Below are 13,406 nucleotides of genomic sequence, written 5' to 3' on the forward strand. Positions count from 1 at the left end.
TAGGGAGCCAGATTCATTTTATGAATTGGGATGGGATTGAGTCAGCAGGTTGGGATAAGTGGCCTCAGTAATAGGCAAGCTGCGGCTAGCAAGTCATCATAGGTTATTGTGTCTGTGTTTGTTTATTGGCTTGTTTGCTTTTACGATGTATTTATTTTTGTGGAGGTAACATTCACATAATAGTAACGGCACAAATATTAAGTGTGCAGCTGAAAGAATTCTTACATATGTATACACCTGTGTAATCACCATGTAGATCAAGAAAGAGAGAGTTTCCAGTCTCATAGAAGATGCTGCCAAAGGTAACTAGTGTGTGAACCTCTATTACTACAGGCGAGTATAGTCTGTTTTTGAATTTCATGTAAATGGAACATACAGTTTGTGCTCTTTCATGTTTGGTTTTCTTTTACTCATTCTGTTTGTTATTTTGATAAAAAAAAAAAAAAAAAAAAAAACAAGATGCATTACAGGCCAGGAACTGGTGAACAGATGGCCACCAGGAGCAGATAGCTAAGATCTCCCAGCATGGCCCCCCAGCGCCCTGTACACAGATATAAACCTTGGTGCAGCCAGCAGTGGGGGATGGAGATGAGGAGAAAAACCAGACTGGGTAGGGCTGCCATCTGCTCTGACACACCACTGGGAGGGCTCTCAGCATGCCCTGGGCCCCAGGGGAAAGCGTTCTTGGAACCTTACAGGTGTGTAGTGAATGTCAGTTCCTTTTCTCTTGCTGCGTGGTTCCCTGTGAGTCAGGTTTGAAGATGGGACAACTGCTGAGGTTTGACCTAGGGTGGCACATTCCTCGCCCTTTTGCAGCTGTGGTGGAGCAGAAAACTCAGAATTGCCCCACACACTTGGGTGCAAGAGATGTGCACCCCTTTTTCCTGCCTCTGGGATCCCCTGTTCTTTGAGGAGCAGCGTATCTGCCTCTCCTGTGAAACAGTGGCTTCCATCACCTTCCTTTCTGGATAATTCCATTTCTTTCTTGAAGAGCCAAGAACTTTCTTTCTTTCTTTCTTTTCTCTTGAGATGGAGTCTCACTCTGTCACCTAGGCTGGAGTGCAGTAGTTGGATCTTGGCTCACTGCAACCTCCACCTCCTGGGCTCAAGCAATTCTCCTGCTTCAGGCTCCTGAGGAGCTGGTACTACAGGGAAATGCCACCACGCCTGGCTAATTTTTGTATTTTTAGTAGAGACAGGGTTTCACCATATTGGTCAGGCTGGTCGTGAACTCCTGACCTCGTGATCCGCCCACCTCAGCCTCCCAAAGTGCTGGGATTACAGGCATGAGCCATTAGCCCGGCCGAGCCAAGAACTTTCAAAAGTCCTGGTTGAACTTTTCCCAGGACAACTTAAAACACACAGAAGCTCTGAGAGCTCGTTCACTTGAGCATCCGAGAGTCTCAAACCTCAGAGCAAAAGGCTAGGTTTCTTTCCAGAGAGGAAGAGAAGGGGGAAAACACCCTCCTCTTCTATCAAACAGGTCTCCAATAGAAATAAGAACAGGGCACAAACTACCACATCGACAATCTACCCTGCCCCACTGGATTCCAAATCCCTCTGGGACTAACTTAGAGCGCCTAGAAAAATTACCCTACAGTCCTCTCAGCCCCAGTTTCTTCAATTACAAACGGTGCTGATACTGACTTTACAAAGACTTCGTGACTAGGAAATGAAACTAGCTATTTGTGAAGCTCAATACTTAGGGTCCTAATAAGTGTATTTTCTTTGTAAGAGGAATTGCCTGCTTTTGTGGAATTACAGTATCTGAATTGGGTGGCTCAGGTTACAGGGGTCTGAGAACAGAGACATAAAGAACATTGTGCTGGGGAGGTGAGGTGGGGGAAGGGAAGAGCAGGTGGGGAAGGAGCAGGGTGGGGCTCCCAAAGGCTTGTCTCCCCTTCTGTTTATGGTTCTGAGCAGGTGTCTTAGGTACTGGAAGGCCCCTTTGTATCTTCAACAGTGGCTCCAAACCTGACTGATCACTAAAATTACAGGGAGAATTTTAAAACATTCCTACCCCAGCTCCTTACGGCCCTTTCTCTCACTCTGGCTAAGAATCTGATTCAGTAGAGCTGGGTAAGATGAATGAAAATGCTTATTTTTTAAAAGTCCCCATGTGATTCTGATGACCAGTGAAGTTTGGTCTGTTATTCTAAAATATATAAAATATACAGTATTCTAAAGCATACTCCTGCCTGAAAGTCCGATAGTGAAAAATATGTCCATATTATCTCAGTGAGGTGCATGAAGAGTAGTGCAGGGAAGCCATGAGCTGCCTTGACTTCCCAGAAGGGAAGATACTTCTGTGCAACTATCAAAACCACATGGACCTTGTGACATACTTCGTAAAGCCTGAGTCTTGATTTCTTTTCTGTGAGAAAATTTTCATCAAGGTAGAGAAGATCAAAACCTACCAAGTGCCTTGCTCAAGTAATCAGCCAGTCTCATTCTTAAACCCTGTAATGAGGCAGACCTTACTTTTTTTTTTTTTTTTTTTTTTTTGAGATGGAGTCTCACTCTGTCGCCCAGGCTGGAATGCAATCGTGCAATTTCAGCTCTCTGCAACCTCCACCTCCCGGGTTCCAGTGATTCTCCTGCCTCAGCCTCCCGAGTAGCTGGGATTACAGGCACATGCCACCACGCCTGGCTAAGTTTTGTATTTTTTGGGTAAAGACAGGATTTTGCAATGTTGGCAAGGCTGGTCTCGAACTCCTGACCTCAGGTGATCTGCCCACCTTGGCCTCCCAAAGTGCTGGGATTACAGGCGTGAGCCACTGTTCCCAGCCTGAGGTAGATCTTTAATTGGGAATTTCTTTTTATGTGAAAGTAAATCATAATGACCAGAAACACTTGAAACCTTTTTTTCTTCTCTATAGTCTCTCTTTAGTTCCAGTTATTGAAAGCATGTGAACACCTACCTCTCTAAGATGCAACCTCTGAGCATTCTGGGTTTTTTGTTTGTTTTTTTGAGACAGAGTCGCTCTGTTGCCCAGGCTGGAGTGCAGTGGCACGATCTCAACTCGCTGCAACCTGCGCCTCTCAGGTTCAAGCGATTCTCCTGCCTTAGCCCCCTAAGTAGCTGGGACTAGAGGAAGGAGCCACCAAGCCTGGCTAATTTTTTTGTATTTTTTAGTAGAGACAGGTTTTCACCGTATTGGCCAGGTTGGTCTTGATCTCTTGAGCTCAAGTGATTCGCCTGCCTCGGCCTCCGAAAGTGCTGAGGTATAGGTGTGAGCCACCTTGCCCAGCCTCTCTGAGCATTCTGATGAGAGAAAATATGAGGATAATAGACCTGAGGACTGTGAACTGGCTGCTGAGAGGGTCTATTAGAAGCCGTTTAATCAGATTTATTTCCTAACTACTAGATTAGATCAGCACACTGAGAAAATGAGAATTAGAGTTTTGGTGGAAGAGAGTTTGGGAAATCAAACAAGAGAATTGGGAAGCATTCAACATTTAGAGAGAGCACAGAAATGAGAAAGGCTCAGGGAGGCCAGAGGACAGGAGAGCAACATGAGCCTAGGTGGGGAGGAAGAGGGAGGGGCCAGAGAGTAAGAAGATCACGGAGGTAGAAAACTTCCAAAAATAATAATTATTTCCCTCAGCCCCTTATGGTTCTTGCCAGCCTATTCCTAGCCCACATTTCTCTCAGCTCTTGTCTCTCTCTCATCCTGGTAGAAGTGAGAATCAAGCTAGTTTCTTGAGCTAGTTTCAAAATGACCAAAGTGGAAGTCTAGGAAATGCTTGGATGTAGTCAGTAAAATGCCCAAATGTCTCTACAGCTTTGAGCCTTTGTTGAGATGCCTTAAGTGGGGCCATGCTCAGGGATCTTTCGCAGGCATTCTGGAGCTTGGAGGACATCTTCATTACATTTTTAAAAACGTTTCAATAATGTCTGTCTATGCTGTTTGGGGTGTGTGTATGCATTTTGCATTTTTTAATAGTGCTGGGATACTGAAGTCATGTTGAAACAAAATGGCTCACTACTGTTAAGACTTTAGGATTTTGAGTTTGCTGTCATTTATAGCAGGCAAACAAAATCTAAAAATTAAGTTTCCTGATTCTAAGTGTACCGACTTACACCTTTTCAAAATGAACAGAGGCTGTACTAAAAGTGAATAAATGATTACAGGGCTTCAGACACCAACTTTAACAGCACCATGTAGTAAAATATTACTAGATTTTTTATTTTTGTCTAAAAAGTTATGCTTAGGCCAGGCGCAGTGGCTCACGCCTGTAATCCCAGCACTTTGGGAGGCAGAGGCGGGCGGATCACCTGAGGTCAGGAGTTCGAGATCAGCCTGGGCAACACGGTGAAACCCCGTCTCTACTAAAAATACAAAATTAGCTGGGCATGGTGGCACATGCCTGTAATCCCAGCTACTCAGGGGGCTGAGGCAGGAGAATCGCTTGAACCTGGGAGGCAGAGGATGCGGTGAGCCGAGATCGTGCCATTGCACTCCAGACTGGGCAACAAGAGTAAATCTCTGTCTCACCAAAAAGAAAAAAACAAAAAAACAAAAAAAGGTTATGCTTAGGACCTCATTGGATAGAATTAACATTCTATACAACACTAATTTCAATGGGGTTAAGTTTATTTGGGGGTACTTAGTATAGGATAGTCAGGAAGACTTTTCTGCATTTTCTTATAATAACGATGGTGATATCAGGAGTTCTCACTTCCAGCCTGCTGCTGTAAGTACTCCCTTGAGACGTCCTTGACTGGAGGAAGCAGATGGCCTATTTCCAGGAGCCTGAGGTGCACATCACTGTCAGTTTCTGCCCTGGGCCATGAAATTCCAAACTGAAGTCCATTGGCCCAAATTGGTGACTGAGTCACACAGGATTGTTTACCTGACTTTCCCTCTTTTCTTATTTTTATTCTTTTCTCATCTCTTGTGTAAAAAAATGAAATATACTTTGGGAGGCCAAGGCAGGAGGATTGTTTGAGTCCAGGAGTTCGAGAGCAGCCTTGGTAACACAGTGAGACGCTGTCTCTACAATAACTTTAAAAATTAGCCAAGTATTGTGGCATGTTCCTTTAGTCCCAGCTCCTTGGGAGGCTGAGACAGGAGGATGACGTGAGCCCAGGCATCCGCGGCTGCAGTGATCCATGATTGCGTCACTGCACTCCGACCTGGGTGACAGAGTGAGACCCTTTCTCTAAAACGAAACAAAAACCCAAATATATAAAAGTTGTTATTTCAAAATAAATAAAAACAGAGAGAAACAGATACACATTACCCAGCTTCCCAGCTATTACAGCCAGACGTTTCCTACCCTCACTCCCTTATTTCTACTGGATTTTTTGGAGACATTTGAGGTAAATCTCAAATGTCATATTTCTGCTATAAATACGTCAGCATGTGCCTCTAAAAAATGTGAACTCTTTTAGAAGACATAATCACAATGCCTTTATCGTTTCTAAAAATATTGACAATAAGTCTTTAATATCATCAGATATCCAGTCAGGTTTAAATTTCCTCAATCATTTTACACGTGTCTTTTTACAATTGCTGTGTTTGAATCAGGATCCAAATGCGGTCCAAACATTAAACATTTTAACCTATAAATGCTCCTTCTCTTAAGTACATTTTAATCTAAGATGCTCCCTCTCCTTTTTTTTTTTTTTTTTTTTTTGAGACAGAGTCTTGCTCTGTTGCTCAGGCCGGAATGCAGGGGCACAATCTCGGCTCACTGCAACCTCAGCCTCCCAGGTTCAAGCAATTATCCTGCCTCACCCTCCTGAGTAGCTGGGATTACAGGCACACGCCACCACGCCTGGCTAATGTTTGTATTTTTAGTAGAGACAGGGTTTCACCATGTTGGTCAGGCTGATCTTGAACTCCTGACCTCGTGATCTGCCCACCTCAGCCTCCCAAAGTGGTGGGATTACAGGCGTGAGCCACCATGCCTAGTCTCCTTTTCTTTCATTCACTAAGCCAGGTCATTTGTTCTGGTTTTTGCTGACTACAACCCCATGGTTGTGTTTAGTAAGTTGCTTTCTTCCCTGTACTTCCTGTAGGCTGGGTGTTAGATCTAGAGGTTTAATCGGATTTGATTTGTTTTTTTGGCAAGAACGCTTTATAGGTGGCATTGTGTATTTCTGTAGGAAGGCATATGAGGTTTGCTTATCTCTTTTTTTGTGATGTTAGCAGCAATTAATTATCACTGTCTAGAATATTTTCTTCATTTTTTATCACCCCTCAACCCAACCATCAAGCTATACACCCCTTCAGACCCTCTCCTCACATTCACTCTCTCCTTTGTACTGTTTTAACTGACTAGAAAATGGTTACTTGAGGCTGGGTGTGGTGGCTCACGCCTGTAATTCCAGCATTTTGGGAGGCCGAGGTGGGTGGATCACCTGAGGTCAGGAATTTGAGACCAGCCTGGTCAGTATGGTGAAACTCTGTCTCCATTAAAAATACAAAAAGTAGCGTGGTGTGGTGGCAGGCGCCTCTGTAATCCCACTTATGGAGGCTGAAGCAGGAGAATTGCTTGAACCTGGGAGGTGGAGGTTGCAGTGAGCTGAGATCGCGCCACTGCACTCCAGCCTGGGCAACGAGAGTGAATCTCCATCTCAAAAAAACAGGTAAAGAAAAGAAAAAGAAAATGGGTACTTGGTTCTGAGTTCATTTCACAGATACAATCTCCATGGGAAATAATCAGAATGCTCATTAACCTTCAGTGTATGTACATAGAATTTTCGAAGTTCCCACCTAAAGTGGATATTTTTGGCTGTGTCCTGTGTTAAGTGCTGGTGGGCCCCCTCCCACTTTAGGGGCTGATCAGCCACTCACTATTTGAAGCCTGGGTGTTTTCTGGGAAGCTCTTTCTCCTCACTATAATGAGGACACTCTCATCCTTTGGCCTTCAGGTGATGTGTTAGGAGGTTATTGGAGCTGCAGTGGCCCTCTTCTGACCATAGGGGCAAGCTTTAGGATTAAAACCGATGTGTCCAGGATGATGGGTTGAAATGTAGAAAGAGTCTAGGTCCTCAGTGAGCCACTGAGCCACTGAATTATTAAGTAGGATAATTGGGATTTGTGAATTTCCTCCCTTGCAACAAAACAGTCCCCGAGTTTCAGGTTGAATGTACAAGCTTAGCAGGCAGAGCCAACCTGCAAATGCCCTACCTCCACACTTCTTATTCTAGGGGATTATGCATTTAATCTACTTGAGTTGATTACTTGCAGCTACAAACAACCAAGCAGACACACTGATTATATACAAATAAATCTATTCTATGTTTCTGTTTACTATATATTTAAATCTTTGATGGAGAGAAAAAGCCAATGGAACTTGACCTTGAATTTTGCATAAAACTGAACTCTTCCTTAATGACCCTAATAGAGCTAAAACTATGATTGAGATTGCACAAAGCATTGAATCATGAAAAGTAACATATGATGATGTCATATATTAAATACATTCAGCTTTTGATAGGATATAAGTTGAAAAAGGACACAGCAACTTAAAAGTGGAGATGGAGGCTTAGAAACTTCTATGTTGGTGAGAAGAGGTGGAATTAAAATATTTTCCAAGCATTATTCTCAAAGCACGTAACTGAGAGTTGACTTTGAGTGTTGGCAATAAAGGAAGACTTTTCTCCTATTATGATATGCTGGACATAACATTGTTATTAAAGTAAGTAGGAGAATTCGAATTTCTGAATCTCCTCCTTTGCAATGAAACAGCTCCCCAATTTCAAATTGAAAGTACAAGATTAGCAGGCAGAGTGATGAAGATTTAAGAAGAAAAGTAAGGACTGGGTGCAGTGGCTTGCACCTGTAATCCTAGCACTTTGGGAGGCTGAGGCTCGAGGATGACTTGAGTCTAGGAGTTCAAGACCAGCCTGGGCAACAAAGCAAGAACCCATCTCTACAACAAATACAAAAATTCGCCAGGTGTGGTGGCGTTCACCTGTAGTCCTAGGGACTTGGGAGGCTGAAGTGGGAGGATTGCCTGAGTCTGGAAGGTCAAGGCTGCAGTGAGCTGTGATGGTGCCACTGCATTCTAGCCTGGACAACAGAGCAAGACCCTGTCTCAAAAAGAAAGAAAGAAAAATAAAAAAATATGATGTTCAAAATCGATTTAAGAAGGAGCTGTAGAGCTTGGGAAAGCAGAGGATAGCTGATGATCTGCCCTGTTCTTGCCCCTGCTTCTTGTGTTTTGCATTCCCACATTGTGTTGTATGGAAGCAAAACATCACTGTTTTACTGGTCAGTAGATTGCACCTTTCTTCTTGCAGACAACAAGGTGGTGACAGCAACTGGTTCCAGGAAGCCCCTGGTAACAACTCTTCTTTGTGTTGTGTGAGGAAGCTGTGGCTCATAAGCGACCTCAGCAGATTTCCCACCCACTCCGCTGGGTCCCTCAACTCACAGAGACTCATTGTTAAGGACTTTCATTCTGAACAGCTGCTGGCGCTTGCTGGCTTCATTCACTATGATGATGGCGATCAGACACCCCAGATTTCAAATAGCTTGTCCTATGATCAGACCATGTGTCAGCCCATTGCCCTGGTGTCTGATTAGGAAAGTATGATCACTGTCACCATAGCACAGTGCCTCCCAACTTCTCCACCCACTCGGAGGCTTTCCCCACTCATTTCATTGTTTTGGATATCACTTTAGATTGTGGCCCTTCTCTTCTGCAAGAAGCAAAATTTCCCCATCCGCCTACAGTAGAAATATCCTCTCTTCAGGGATCATGCCTAGGTGAAATTCCATTTCGTCAATACGTTAAAATTAGACAAAGTATGGCAGGAGCCTAGCTCCCTTTGAAAAGCTACCTACCTATTCAGTATTCCAACTGATTTAAACGTCCATTATTACAATAAAGTTCAAAGCTTTTAAAGATGCATGAAGTGATGCATTCAAGCAGGTGAATATTACTTGTCTTGGAAAAGTCACTGGAGGGTGGAAGGCAGGGTTAGGGTTCAGCTTTTGAGATTAGATAAGAGCAAAGAGCAACTTCAAAACTCCCTGGGGGCAGGCTTGCTGTCACCAGTGGTGGGGCAGGCAGTGGGCTTACTGTTCTCTCTGACACTGTGGCTTGGGTGACCAGGGCACAGAACATGTCAGAATCTTGGGTATCTTCTATGGTACTTAGCCCCGTGAGTCAGATACACCAGAAGTGCTGAGGGGATGCTTGTAGACTTGCTTTTACAGATAACTTTCACATAGATCTAATGTGTGTGCCACATCAGATCGAAACATTTGCAACCATCTTTCTGGTCTACAGTGTCAAAACATGCCTGAAATGCCACAAAGAATGTTTGTATTTGAGCATAATTTTTCAGGGAGGCAGGGCTTTGATTTTCCTGATTTTTTTTTGTGTTTAATTTTTTTTTAACCTGACTATGTAGCAAGAATATTAGAAATAAAATTTAGGAGAGGACAGACAGTTCTTGGGTGTATGGAGACTGGGAATGGCTCGGGGCAGCTGAATAAATAGCATACGTGTATCTGGCTCTCTGGGCCCTACCCAAGCCTTTTTACAACTACCAGGTGTTTTATAGACACATTTTTCTATGAAGTAGTCAAACTGTAAACAGCATGAATCCTGACTGACAATTGTGTCTTAAAATAATAATCATAAAATAAAGAAAATAAGAGACAAGCATCACCATGATTTTCCCAATTGAAATGTCTTTTGGTTTTGCCTTTGGTGGCATGGGGCATGGGGCCAAGGGTATGGGGGCATTTGGGTGGCATTCATTATTTTTTCAACCTGTCCTGATTATGGAACCTTTTAAAGTCCATCCTCCACTTGGAACCACGGTGCTCTGAGAGGATGCTGAACTCACAGCAGCCCATACACAATTCCAGTGATACTACTGCAATGTTTTGTACACAGAATCGTAGGTTTGTTGGGTAAATGTAGCATCATATTTTGTTTTAGCAATTTGTGAACAGTCTAGCTTCTCCTTCATACTTACAAGTTCATCAGGCCAAGGATTAAATCGTATGCACCCAAATACCTCTTAGTATAAAAACGTCTGTACTCAGTAGCATTTCTGGTGAGCAGGTGGAGGAAGGGCCACGTTCGCCAATGTCATGAGGGGCCGGCATCTTTAACCTTCACGCTCACATCACTAGCCTTGCCTTCTTCACAAAAGAAATGTTCTCCCATTTCCTTTCCAGTTCTCTCAGATTCATGGTACAGTAAGTTGGAATGGACTTGAGAGATTATTTAGGCTAAACCTTTCATTTTATAAATGACAAAATTAGGGTTGAGCAAAATGGGTGATTTATTAATCTGTGCAAAGCCAAGAAAAAAATTTGAGCCTCTTAGAAGTCATTTTTCCACTGAAATATTTTAACTAAAATATCTTCATTTCACTGTTAAATATATGTTCTCATGTAGTTGCTATAATCAGTTACTTCTCAAGAAAACTCTAAAAGCTTTATTTCCCATATGACACATTTCAGAATATTACATAAGAAACTCTCACCAACACACCAAGGCAAAATATATATGACAAGCTAAAGACAGGTGCCATAAAAAGATAAGAAATCTTCCAAGGGGTAATCCCCAAAGTGGCAACATGACATCACTCTTCTCCGCCTACTTTGGAGGTAAGACAATGTTGGAGTTCTGAGGGGCCCAATAAGTAACACCTGTCTTCCCCCTCCAGGTCCTGCATAAATTGAAAAAATAAAACGCAGCAGATGGACTCAAATGCCACCTTCATGACCGAGGTGCCAAGCGGGAGGGCAGGAGCTGCCCTCCAGTCCTAGTTTAGGCGGACCTTCTGAACTGGGCCTGAGGGCAGGACCCCACTGGCAAGGAGCGGAGAGGAGCTCAGAGGGGAGAGCAGGCCCAGCTCTCTCGGCGGCCTTCACCTACTGTTACCAGCTTTCTGCCTCCATTTGACTACCATGATTTGTTCCAGGCTCAAAGCAGGAAGAGGGAGGAGGAAAGAGAGAGGGACGATCAATTAATTGATCGTCTCATAAGGCAGATTCATTCTTTCTGGGTTAGCTTGTGATATTTAAAGTTACCTCTCCCTTGTCTGATGCTCTCATGGGGTCTTCAGAGACACCACCGCCTCCATGGCTGGGATTGTTTGTTGAGGTTCCCTTGATCAGCTCTGCCTCAAAACTCTGCTTCTCCCCGCTGAAGCCTGAGAGTCCCTCTAGGTGGCCCTGTTGGACAGGAGCTAAGCCTTCTCTCTGTCTCTTTCTCTATCCCTCTCTCTCAACCAACCCAGGCCCATCTCTTTTCTAGGAGGGAGCCAAACACCAGTCGCCAGCACCGGGCAGGGATGGGGCAAAGCTCTGAAGGAAGCCCCGTCGACGGAGGGTGGAGGCCTGGGAGGGGCTTTCAGCCAGTCCTGACTCTTTGTTTTGGAGAATGGCTCTGTGTTAGAGCTGATGCAGGACTCTGTAGGGTGACCGAGCGCCCCAGAGCAGGGAAGAGCCATTCTCCATAACAAAAAGTCAGGACTGCCTGAAAGCCCCTCCCAGCCCTCCACCCTCCGTCGACGGAGCTTCCTTCAGAGCTTTGCCCCATCCCTGCCCGGTGCTGGCGACTGGTGTTTGGCTCCCTCCTAGAAAAGAGATGGGCCTGGGTTGGTTGAGAGAGAGGGATAGAGAAAGAGACAGAGAGAAGGCTTAGCTCCTGTCCAACAGGGCCACCTAGAGGGACTCTCAGGCTTCAGCAGGGAGAAGCAGAGTTTTGAGGCAGAGCTGATCAAGGGAACCTCAACAAACAATCCCAGCCATGGAGGCGGTGGTGTCTCTGAAGACCCCATGAGAGCATCAGACAAGGGAGAGGTAACTTTAAATATCACAAGCTAACCCAGAAAGAATGAATCTGCCTTATGAGACGATCAATTAATTGATCGTCCCTCTCTCTTTCCTCCTCCCTCTTCCTGCTTTGAGCCTGGAACAAATCATGGTAGTCAAATGGAGGCAGAAAGCTGGTAACAGTAGGTGAAGGACAAGAAAAGACGCCTCCTGCCCCCCTTTACCTGGCTTCCTGGCTGCAGAAGGCCCCACACAGGTGAAGGGAGAAGCTTCAACTTGAAATCTGGTTTTAAGAATCGATTATGGGCCGGGTGCTGTGGCTTACACCTGTAATCCCAGCACTTTGGGAGGCCGAGGCGGGCGGATCACGAGGTCAGGAGATCGAGACCATCCTGGCCAACGTGGTGAAACCCCGTCTCTACTAAAAATATAAAAAATTAGCCGGGCATGGTGGTGGGCGCCTGTAGTCCCAGCTACTCGGGAGGCTGAGGCTTGAACCCGGGAGGTGGAGGTTGCAGTGAGCCAAGATGGCGCCACTGCACTCCAGCCTGGGTGACAGAGCGAGACTTGGTCTCAAAAAAAAAAAAAAAAAAAAATTTGATTATGATACAAAACTAGATATTCTAACTTCTCAATTGAGACTGTTGGAGACTTTAGAGTGACTACAGGACTTTTTGTTACTTAAGAGTGATAAAAACGAGTTGTAAGATTATGGAGATTTTCATTCTGGGGCAAGGGAAGAACTTTCCCCTATTGAGTGATCTGAAAAGGACAGCAGGAATCAAAAACAAGGTTGCTTTGTCATTTGAATATATTGTTTTCTTCTTCAAAGCTAAAAATCTGTTGATTTCATGTTTTCCCTTTTATTTCTCTAACCCACTGAAATGTGATTGCTTCTGGTATCCCTAAGTTTATCAAACATACTACTAAACCAGCGTTTGGGACTTTAAGAACACTGGACACTCCAACCAACCAGGGGCTGAATCCTGCTGACTGCACTCGCTATGTTTTGTTCAGGTGGCACGGTGCCTGGGAAGCAACTACAGGGCTGTTCCTCCAGCAGGTTATGAACTCAAGAAGTAAAATGAGAGGAGAACCCAGGGGGCACCAGGCTGCTGCCTCTTGGTTTTGGTTCAAAAAAAAGAAAAGAAGAACAATGATAAATGTATTACAGTCAGTAAACATTTCTGATTTACACTTAAGGTGGTCTTGCTATGATCTCTTCTCAAAGCACTCTTCCAGCAAACAGCACTACTATTAAAACCTGCTGGTGATACATATTATTTAAGAATAAAATCGACTAGGTGTGGTGGCTCACGCCTGTAATCCCAGCACTTTGGGATGCTGAGGCGGGTGGATAACCTGAGGTCAGGCGTTCAAGACCAGCCTGGCCAAGATGGTGAAACACCTTCTCTAGTAAAAATACAAAAATACAAAAATTAGCCAGGCATGGTGATGAGCACCTGTAATCTGTAATCCCAGCTACTCGGGAGGCTGAGGCAGAGAATTGCTTGAACCTGGGAGGTGGATATTGCAGTGAGCCAAGATCGCGCCACTATATTCCAGCCTGGGAGACAGAGCAAGAATCTGTCTCAAAAATAGAATAGAATAGAATAGAATAGAATAGAATAGAATAGAATAGAA

The sequence above is a fragment of the Piliocolobus tephrosceles genome, chromosome 11, assembly GCF_002776525.5.
Source record: "Piliocolobus tephrosceles isolate RC106 chromosome 11, ASM277652v3, whole genome shotgun sequence".
NCBI classification, from domain to species: Eukaryota; Metazoa; Chordata; class Mammalia; order Primates; family Cercopithecidae; genus Piliocolobus; species Piliocolobus tephrosceles.